The sequence below is a fragment of the Nerophis ophidion genome, linkage group LG04, assembly GCF_033978795.1.
Source record: "Nerophis ophidion isolate RoL-2023_Sa linkage group LG04, RoL_Noph_v1.0, whole genome shotgun sequence".
Classification (NCBI taxonomy): Eukaryota; Metazoa; Chordata; class Actinopteri; order Syngnathiformes; family Syngnathidae; genus Nerophis; species Nerophis ophidion.
In genome coordinates this window covers 54,937,390-54,949,271 of record NC_084614.1, presented here as the reverse complement: position 1 = coordinate 54,949,271, position 11,882 = coordinate 54,937,390, and positions in this window count along the sequence as shown.

Genomic DNA, 11,882 nt, shown 5'->3' with positions numbered 1-11,882 from the left:
TTTATGCCAGCCTTCTGTAGTAGCTCATACACTATATCGCCAAAAGTATTTGGCCACCCCAGTACGCAAAGAGCTTCATGGAATGGATTTCCATGGCCGAGCAGCTGCATCTAAACCAATTATTACCAAGTCCAATGCAAAACGTTGGATGCAGTGATGTAAAGCACTTCGCCACGGGACTCTAGAGCAGTGGAGACACGTTCTCTGGAGTGATGAATCACGCTTTTTTCATCTGGCGATCTGATGGACCAGTCTGGGTTTGGAGATTGCCAGGAGAACGGTACATTTCGGACTGCATTGTGCCGAGTGTGAAATTTGGTGGAGGAGGAATTATGGTGTGGGTTTTTTTTTCAGGAGTTGGGCTTTCCCCTGTAGTTCCAGTGAAAGGAACTTTGAATGTTCCAGGATACCAAAACATTTTGGACAATTACATGCTCCCAACCTTGTGGGAATAGCTTAGAGTGGGACCATTCCTCTTCCAACATGACTATGCACCAGTGCACAAAGCAAGGTCCATAATGACATGGAGGACAGAGTCTGGTGTGGATGAATTTGACTAGCCTGCACAGAGTCCTGTCCTGAACAATATAGAACAACTTTTGGGATGAATTAGAACGGGGACTGAGAGCCAGGCCTTCTCGACCAACATCAGTGTGTGACCTCACCAATGCGCTTTTGGAAAATGGTGGAAAATTCGTACAAACACAGTCTGCAACCTTCTGGACCAGTGTTTCTCAAATGGGGGTACGCATACTCCTGGGGGTACTTGAAGGTATGCCAAAGGGTACGTGAGATTTTTTTAAAATATTCTAAAAATAAAAACAATTCAAAAATCCTTTCTAAATATATTTATTGAATAATACCTCAACAAAATATGAATGTAAGTTCATAAACTGTGAAAAGAAATACAACAATGCAATATTCAGTGTTGACAGCTAGATTTTTTTGTGGACATGTTCCATAAATATTGATGTTAAAGATTTTTTTTTTGTGAAGAAATTTTTAGAATTAAGTTCATGAATCCAGATGGATCTCCCCAAAGAGGTCACTTTAAGTTGATGATTACTTCTATGTGTAGAAATCTTTATTTATAATTGAACCACAAGTTTTTAGTTATTTTTATATCTTTTTTCCAAATAGTTCAAGAAATACCACTACAAATGAGCAATATTTTGTACTGTTATACAATTTAATAAATCAGAAACTGATGACATAGTGCTGTATTTTACTTCTTTATCTCTTTTTTTCAACCAAAAATGCTTTGCTATAATTAGGGGGTACTTGATCTAAAAAAGTTTTCACGGGGGGTACATCACTGAAAAAAGGTTGAGAACCACTCCTCTGGACAACCTTTCCAGAAGAGTTGAAGCTGTATTACCTGCAAAAGGTGGACCGACATCATATTGAACCCTTTGGGTTAGGAATGGGATGCCACTTCAAATTCATATGTGAGTCAAGGCAGGTGGCCAAATACCTTTGGCAATGTTGTGTATGTGTGAATAATGAGTACATGTGACGACCAACCCCAAATGGAATTTCTGGCGAGCACCAGGGCTAAAAATCATGTCAAACTAGTTTGTTATTTATTGTTTTTGCGTTGCACTTTTCAAAGATTCATACAGTGTATCCAGAAGGTATTAATGGTGTTTCACCTTTTCCACATTTTGTTTTATGGGGACGGCGTGGCGAAGTTGGGAGAGTGGCCGTGCCAGCAATCTGAGGGTTACTGGTTCAATCCCCACTTTCTACCATCCTAGTCCCGTCTGTTGTGTCCTTGGGCAAGACACTTCACCCTTGCTCCTGATGGGCCCTGGTTAGCGCCTTGCATGGCAGATCCCGCCATCAGTGTGTGAATGGGTGAATGTGGAAATAATGTCAAAGCGCTTTGGGCTCCTTAAAAAGGGGTAGAAAAGCGCGATAAAAGTACAACCATTACAGTCTTATTCCAAAATTGAATACGTTCATTTTTGTCCTCAAAATTCTACTCCTAATACATCATAATGAAAATTTGAAAACGTTAATAGAATAAACTAAAAACAATGACATATACATAAGTATTCAGTATTCACAGCATTTGCTCAACACTTTGTTGATGCACTTTTGACAGCAATTACAGCCTCAAGTCTTTTTAAATACGATGCCACAAGCTTGGCACACCTATCTTTGGGCAATTTTGCACATTCGTCTTTACAGCACCTCTCAAAATCCATCAGATTGGATGTGGAGCGTTGGTTTTCATCCAGGATGTCATTGCCGCATTCATCTTAGTCTGGTCAGGGAGGTGACCAAGCACAGTCCAGTGTTGCCAACTCCTCGGTAAGGAATGTAGCTATTGGTTGCTAGATGACATCACCAACTCATTTGCATAATTAATTGCAAATGAGTTTGCATAATTAATTGCACTGTAGAAGAGAGGAATAATGTTGCGGGAGGGATAAAAAGTGAGTTACAAAACGATAGAAATGATTACAACTGCAAATTAACTTTTGTCTTATTTTGTTTTCTATTAATTTATTTTGTTCTGCATTGTTAAATGTTAGTTACAAAATGTATCGATGATGGGGTTAGGACATTGCAGGGATTTATTTTCAGAGTGTTCGTGAAGAAACATTTCCCTCAATATGGCCTGAAATTCCCCCAAACTGAATTCATCGCTATGGGGGAATTTCAGGCCATTTTAAAGGATCAAGAAACTGGTTCTATCGGGAACTACCGCATTTCCTTGAATTGCCGCAGGGCATATAGTATGTGCCTGCCTTGAATTACTGCCGGGTCGAACTCGCTTCCCAAAATAATTAGCGCATGCTTAGTGTTTCGCCTGGTCAAACTCGTGACGTCACGAGTGACACTTCCCCTGTCATCATTTTCAAAATGGAGGAGGCTGATTTCAATACCGGTAATTTGAAATCTCATAAAGGGAAGAAGATTAAGAGCTATTCAGTAGGATTTAAGGTCTAAGCTTACATCACACTCAATTTTTTACTGCATAACTTTGGTAAGTGCCGGAGTGAGAAGAGGTTTTAAAATAATTAGCGCATGCTTACTTTTACCGCATGCCTTTGGTAAGCGCAGGAGTGAGAAGAGGTTTTAAATTAGCGCCGCATGGTTAGCAATTCAAGGAAATACGGTATACTTGTTTTACTGAAACATAAAAATGTTTTCCTATTGTGTGTTTTTTTATGTGCATTTTGTAAGTAATGTTGTTTCTTTTGTTACAGTGTACAACTATTGTTTTGTATTGTTACAGGTCACTTTTGTAAAAGGGATTTTAATCTCAATGTATTGTCACTTGGTTAAATAAAGGAAAATTTAAAATGAAATGAATCTCGTTCTGTAAACCGAGGCACACGCCCATTTCATTTGCAGTCAGGACTAAGAGGTGTTTGGGCCTCCTCTCTGCTCTGATTGCAGCTGGGACTGCTGCGAGAGGCTACTGTCACCCTGACTGACTGTGAGGAGGGGCTCGTTGAGGAAATTAACAGCAGAGCAATAGCTGCTTTTATGGATCTACACCTAACATCCACTGTAATGATACCAAGTACAGGAACATGTCTAGACCGTACCACTATGATTACATCAATATTTTTGAGCATCACAAAATCTTATTTAGTTATATCAAATTTATATCATGTTTATAAACTCAGTAAAAATATCCCTGGACACACGAGGACTTTGAATATGACCAATGTATATTGGCCCTAGTGTGTGAATGTGAGTGTGAATGTTGTCGGTCTATCTCTTTCGGCCCTGTGATGAGGTGGCGACTTGTCCAGGGTGTACACTGCCTTCCCCCCAAATGCAGCTGATATAGGCTCCAGCACCCACCGCGACCCAAAAGGGACAAGCGGTAGAAAAATGAATGAACGGATGGATGATCTTGTAACGACTTGGTATCGGATTGACACCCAAATTTGTGGTATCATCCAAAACTAATGTAAAGTATCAAACAGCAGTAGAATAAGTGATTATTACAATTTAACAGAGGTTTAGATACAACATGTTAAAAGAGAAAGTCGGCAAATATTAACAGTAAATGAACAAGTAAATTAATAATTCATTTTCTACCACTTGTCTTTAATAATTTTGACAAAATAATAGAATGATTAATGACACAGTATGTTACTGCATATGTCAGCAGACTACAAACCCCGTTTCTATATGAGTTGGGAAATTGTGTTAGATGTAAATAAAAAGGGAATACAATGATTTGCATATCCTTTTCAACCCATATTCAGTTGAATATGCTACAAAGACTACATATTTGATGTTCAAACTGATAAACATTTTTTTTTTGCAAATAATCCTTAAATTTTGAATTTGATGCCAGCAACACGTGACAAAGAAGTTGGGAAAGGTGGCAATAAATACTGATAAAGTTGAGGAATGCACATCAAACACTTATTTGGAACATCCCACAGGTGTGCAGGCTAATTGGGAACAGGTGGGTGCCATGATTGGGTATAAAAACAGCTTCCCAAAAAATGCTCAGTCTTTCACAAGAAAGGATGGGGCGAGGTACACCCCTTTGTCCACAACTGCGTGGGCAAATAGTCAAACAGTTTAAGAACAACGTTTCTCAAAGTGCAATTGCAAGAAATTTAGGGATTTCAACATCTACGGTCCATAATATCATCAAAAGGTTCAGAGAATCTGGAGAAATCAGTCGACGTAAGCGGCATGGCCGGAAACCAAACTTGGAAGGATCGTGACCTTCGTTCCCTCAAACGGCACTGTAACAAAAAACGACATCAATCTATTAAGGATATCACCACATTGGCTCAGGAACACTTCAAAAAACCACTGTCACTAAATATAGTTGGTCGCTACATCTGTAAGTGCAAGTTAAAGCTCTGCTATGCAAAGCGAAAGCCATTTAACAACAACATCCAGAAACGCCGCCGGCTTCTCTGGGCCCGAGATCATCTAAGATGGACTGATGCAAAGTGGAAAAGTGTTCTGTGGTCTGACGAGTCCACATTTCAAATTGTTTTTGCAAATATTCGACATTGTGTCATCCGCACCAAAGGGGAAGCGAACCATCCAGACTGTTATCGATGCAAAGTTCAAAAGCCAGCATCTGTGATGGTATGGGGGTGCATTAGTGCCCAAGGCATGGGTAACTCACACATCTGGGAAGGCACCATTAATGCCGAAAGGTACATACAGGTTTTGGAACAACATATGCTGCCGTCTTTTTCATGAACGCCCCTGCTTATTTCAGCAAGACAATTGTTGCAACAGTGTGGCTTCGTAAAAAAAAGAGTGCGGGTACTTTCCTAGCCTGCCTGCAGTCCAGACCTGTCTCCCATCGAAAATGTGTGGCGCGTTATGAAGCGTAAAATATGTCAGCGGAGACCCCGGACTGTTGAACGACTGAAGTTTTACATAAAACAAGAATGGGAAACAATTCCACTTTCAAAGCTTCAACAATTAGTTTCCGCAGTTCCCAAACGTTTATTGAGTGTTGTTAAAAGAAAAGGTGATGTAACACAGTGGTGAACATGCCCTTTCCCAACTACTTTGGCACGTGTTGCAGCCATGAAATTCTAAGTTAATTATTATTTGAAAAAAAAAAAAAAGTTTTTGAGTTTGAACATCAAATATCTTGTTTTTGTAGTGCATTCAATTGAATATGGGTTGAAAATGATTTTTGCAAATCATTGTATTCCGTTTATATTTACATCTAACACTTTCCCAACTCATATGGAAACAGGGTTTGTAATTAGGAGCCTTTGTTTGCTTGCTTACTACTTAAAGACAAGTTGTCTCATGTGTTCACTGTTTTATTTAAGGACAAACTTGCAATAAGTTCAGTTCAGTTCAGTGAAACATAAGTTTAATGAACCGTTGGATTTTTTGTTAAAATAAAGCCAACGATGCAATTTTTTGTGGTCCCCTTTCTTTAGAAAATTACGGAAAAGTATCAAAATACATTTGGTACCGGTAGCAAAATATTGGTATCGGGACAACACTACTAGTAGGTGTAAACAAGGTCCAAAGCTAGATCTTCACATACGTATACACCTATTTGTTCCAGCTTTGAATATAAGATGACCCTATAAAACCTGATTTTGGAAATGGCAAGACCCAGAAAACCAAATTGCATTTTTATTTCAGTCTAATCATATTTCATTCCGCTGCTTGGCAGCTGTTTGGCGACTGTGCGTCATCAATGGCGTTATTTTTAAATTAGCATCATTAATCCTCCTCTGTTGTTTGCTATCTTGTTAATGACCTTTGAGATTCCTTTTTTCTTTGTGCCTGTATCTTTGTAGGTCAATGGGGTGTGTGAGTGAGAGGAAGAAAAACTCTGACTTTCTTGGAGGCACAAGTAGAGCATTACAGTTGTACCTCCCTACTCCGAATATTGCAGATTTTGGTTGTTTTGTAAGCAATTTTTTGAAAGCATATTGTGATATTATACAACAATTTTGCTCTAAATTAAACGAAGAGGGTTGGTTGATCCCTGCTTGAATTGCTGGAATGTCCACAATGTTGTGCATATGTCGATGATATAAACAGTTTTCTGCAGTAATGAGTCATAGTAATACTCTATAATGTTATCAGTGGATTCGCTACGATCAATTTCTTATCAATTTTAGCCAATTGTGGACTTTGATTTCAAGGGCATCAAATCATTGATGTCATGGAATCCAAGCTGATATACTGCTCACTACCACCAGGTGGCATGTTTGGTCTATAAACTGCTCACTTGCATAAAAAACATGACACATCCAAACAATCCAATCATGCAACATAACGGAAAAGTGCCCCAAAGGACATATTTTGTTGGCTAAGTAATGGTTTTGTGATTACCTTTGTCAGAGGGAACGTTGTATAGAGAATTGTTCATCGAAAAGAATAACAACTACGTTTGTATATTCAGGGGTGCCGCAAGGTTCCATTCTTGAGCCCCTTCTGTTTTTAATCTCTATCAATGAGTTTGCTACAATATCTGACTCTTGTCTTTCAAGTTTTATTGTGAATGATGCAAATATTGCCATGTCTCATTTGGATCTCACAAATTGAATAGACCTCAAATCAAACCATATATATTTTTTTAGAAATAAGACTTTTTCCAAAGCAACAACCAAAGCTGCTAATTGATATCAATGTACAATATGTATTGGTATATTAGTTGATGAAAACATTTCCAAAGAAAGCCACTATAGTGGTTAGAGTGTCCACCCTGAGATCGGTAGGTTGTGAGTTTAAACCCCGGCCGAGTCATACCAAAAACTATAAAAATGGGACCCATTACCTCCCTGCTTGGCACTCAGCATCAAGTGTTGGAATTGGGGGTTAAATCACCAAAAATGATTCCCATGGGCTGCCACCGCTGCTGCTCACTGCTCCCCTCACCTCCCAGGGGGTGATCAAGGGTAAACGGTCAAATGCAAAGATTAATTTTGCCACACCTTGTGTGTGTAGCAATCACGGGTAGTTTAACATTGAGTATGTTAGCAAACAAACTATGCAGGCTTAAATGGATTGCGGCATAGCTTGGTTGGTAGAGTGGCCGTGCCAGCAACTTGAGGGTTGCAGGATCGATTCTCGCTTCCGCCATCCTAGTCACTGCCGTTGTGTTCTTGGGCAAGGCACTTTACACACCTTCTCCCAGTGCCACTCACACTGGTTTAAATGGAACTTAGATATTGGGTTTCACTATGTAAAGCGCTTTGAGTCACGAGAGAAAAGCGCTATATAAATATAATTCACTTCACAAATCTTATTAGAGGAGTTTCCCCTTAAATTAATCAATCCTGTCTCATAACATCATATTACCGCTAAATGTATACATATATGAATAATCGTGATATTGATTGGGGCACTTTATATTCATCGTATCTTAAACGGGAAGGGCACTTTTTTGAAGTTTTGCCTATTGTTCCAAAGAATACAAAAGTTTTTTGGGTTTTTTTTTGTATTCTAATTTGTAATAATCTACGATCTAGGTGGCTAGCAATGTAGTTAATGGGAGCAATCCATTCTACCTTTAAATCAGTTTAAAAAGGCATTCAAAAACTGCCAACAATATATATTTTAAGTTTCGTAGCCTGCATAATAACCAAACTGTTTTCTAAGAGCGAACACTGAAGAACTGTTTATTTAGCGAAGTAACTCAACGTCTTGCGACGGCATGCTAAAGCATTGTCTGTAAGCTAACTACGGCAAGAAGTAAGCTCGTTTTTGCATCAGCAGCTGAATGGCTTTTGATTCTGTAGTACCCTACAAAATGCAATAGGACACCAATCTGTACCGACTGAAAAACAGGAACAATCATATTCCAGTGTTTGTAAAGTATTAGCACACATTTCATGTTTTATTTACACACAGCTTGCTCGACAGCGTATGTAATTTTATTAAAAAGCACAACGTGCTGCGTGGATCGTGATCGACATTAAAGTGACTCACTCAATGGACAGTTAATGATAAATGATAAATGGGTTGTACTTGTATAGCGCTTTTCTACCTTCAAGGTACTCAAAGCGCTTTGACACTACTTCCACATTTACCCATTCACACACACATTCACACACTGATGGAGGGAGCTGCCATGCAAGGCGCCAACCAGCACCCATCAGGAGCAAGGGTGAAGTGTCTTGCTCAGGACACAACGGACGTGACGAGGTTGGTTCTAGGTGGGATTTGAACCAGTGACTCTCGGGTTGCGCACGGCCACTCTCCCACTGCGCCACGCCGTCCCCTTCAGTTGTGTGTTTCCTGTTGATTTGGGGTAAGCAATCCATTTATGTCCGCATTGTTTGGCTCCAAGTTTAACATTTACGGCGTCAAGTCACGCCGACCTCATTCTCTTGGCTTCCGTCTGCCCCAACGTTTCAGCCTTCTTTTGTGCTCGCCTCTTTAAGAAGCAGTTCATCCTCAGTATATTCAGCATCAAAAAGATGAGGTCGTAAATCCTCATTTGTCCAAAAATAGTTGTCTTCGTTGTCTGTTACCAAGTCTGCAATGATTAGAAAACACACTGACGTCTGGTTCCAGAAGTAAGAACACACTTTTCTTGCCGGAAGTTGGCGGTGTGTTGCTATGGAAAAGGAAATACATGTTTGGAAATAAGTTTTGATAATGCATAAAATGACCAAAATATGGTAAATATTGAACATATCATATATCGTTAGTAAGGTGTTGGTTATTACATTATATATTTACTTGCAGTGTGTACATAAAACGTTGATGGAGGGTTTTGAAGGCTACAATGATGACTCTCGTCTTTGAAGCGTTTTTTTTATCATCTTTAAAATCCTATAAAAAAAGACATGTGTTTTTGTCTCTGAACCATAGGCAAAATTAAAAAAAATAAAAAGTGCAGTTCCCCTTTGAGCAGGTACCTGTGCTTTTATTCATAAAAGATTCTTGAGAATGATTTCAAACTTGACTAATCAAGCCCTATCTGCACATTTATGTAGTGAATGTTGTCAATTGGCTCCATTGATTTGCTTCAAACTCGAGATTGGCCGATTTTCAGTGGCAATGTTTGTCATTTTGACGTATGTCGGTATCAACCTCTTTTATCGATATTCTACATCACCAGATACCATATATACACATATGATACCAGTATTTAGTATTAGAAAAAACTATTAGTCTAGTACAGGGGTCACCAACGCGGTGCCGGGGGGCACCAGGTATCCCGTAAGGACCAGATGGGTAGCCCGCTGGCCTGTTCTAAAAATAGCTCAAATAGCAGCACTTACCAGTGAGCTGCCTCTATTTTTTAAATTGTATTTATTTACTAGCAAGCTGGTCTCGCTTTGCTCGACATTTTTAATTCTAAGAGAGACAAAACTCAAATATAATTTGAAAATCCAAGAAAATATTTTAAAGACTTGGTCTTCACTTGTTTGAATAAATTCATTAATTTTTTTTCACACTGCTTCTTATAACTTTCAGAAAGACAGTTTTAGAGAAAAAATACAACCTTAAAAATGATTATAGGATTTTTAAACACATATACCTTTTTACCTTTTCAATTCCTTCCTCTTCTTTCCTGACAATTTTAATCAATGTTCAAGTAAATTTATTTGTTTTATTGTAAAGAATAATGAATACATTTTAATTTAATTCTTCATTTTAGCTTGTGTTTTTTTCGACAAAGAATATTTGTGAAATATTTCTTCAAACTTATTATGATTAAAATAAAATAAAAAATATTCCGGCAAATCTAGAAAATCCGTAGAATCAAATTTAAATCTTATTTCAAAGTCTTTTGAATTTATTTTAAAATTTTTGTTCTGGAAAATCTAGAAGAAATAATGATTCGTCTTTGTTAGAAATATAGCTTGGTCCAATTTGTTATATATTCTAACAAAGTGCAGATTGGATTTTCACCTATTTAAAACATGTCATCAAAATTTTTAAATTAATTGTAATCAGGAAAAATTACTAATGATGTTCCATGAATTATTTTTTTATTTTTTCAAAAAGATTCGAATTAGCTAGTTTTTCTCTTCATTTTTTTCAGTTGAATTTTGAATTTTAAACAGTTGAAATTGAAGATAAACTATGTTTCAAAATGTATTTTTCAATTTTTTGTATTTTCTCCTCTTTTAAACCGTTCAATTAAGTGTTTTTTTCATCATTTATTCTCTACAAAAAACTTTCCGTGAAAGGAAAAAAAATGTACAACGGAATGACAGACATAAATACCCATTTATATATATATATATATATATATATATATATATATATATATATATATATATATATATATATATATATATATATATATATATATTTATTAAAGGTAAATTGAGCAAATTGGCTATTTCTGGCAATTTATTTAAGTGTGTATCAAACTGGTAGCCCTACGCATTAATCAGTTCCCAAGAAGTAGCTCTTGGTTTCAAAAAGGTTGGTGACCCCTGGTCTAGTAGATAGTTATAAACACTGCTCATGCACCAGTGTGTTTTATACACAAACAAAGCAGTGTGGTCTCTTGAACAATCCTCAGTGCAACGCCGCCCTCTATAGGATATTTACTCATTAAAATGTTGTAGTTAACAGTGGCGTGGAAGTGCACTGCACTATACTGACACATGGCTATAATATTGTGCACCTGTCACAGAGCTGATAAAGCTGATAAAGCTTGTTTATGACAAATAAAGTTTTGACTTGCACATCACATGCAGACATAATTTAAACCAGGGGTGTACAAACTACGGCCCGCGAGCCAAATGCAGTTCGCCATCCTCTCCAATTTAGTCCGCAAGAACTCATGAGTTCAACAACGCATCGCTGAGTGCTTTTAAATCAATCTTCTAATGTTCCAAAGAAGACAAAAGTTTTAGTTTTTTTTGTATCCATCCATCCATCCATCCATCCATCTTCTTCCGCTTATCCGAGGTCGGGTCGGGGGGCAACAGCCTACGCAGGGAAGCCCACACTTCCCTCTCCCCAGCCACTTCGTCTAGCTCTTCCCGGGGGATCCCGAGGCATTCCCAGGCCAGCCGGGAGACATAGTCTTCCCAACGTGTCCTGGGTCTTCTGAATGCTACATATTTGCTGCCATCTTGTGGACAATGTGAGTAAATCAGATCAATGACCCTTGTAAGTGCATCTTAAATAGTAGCAAAGCATTTACTTATATGACACAGTCTAAACAACCTTCTCTAGTCAAGGTGCAAAAAACCCCCACAAAGGAACAAATGCAACTAACATAAAGGTCAGCACACACGGTCACACAAAACACAACCTACTCACTGAAGTTAAGTTAAAGTTAAAGTACCAATGATTGTCACATACACACTAGGTGTGGTGAAAGTACCCTCTGCATTTGACCCATCCCCTTGTTCAACCCTGGGAGGTAGGGGGATCAGTGAGCATCATTGGTGGCCGCGCCTTGGAATAATTTTGGCGATTTA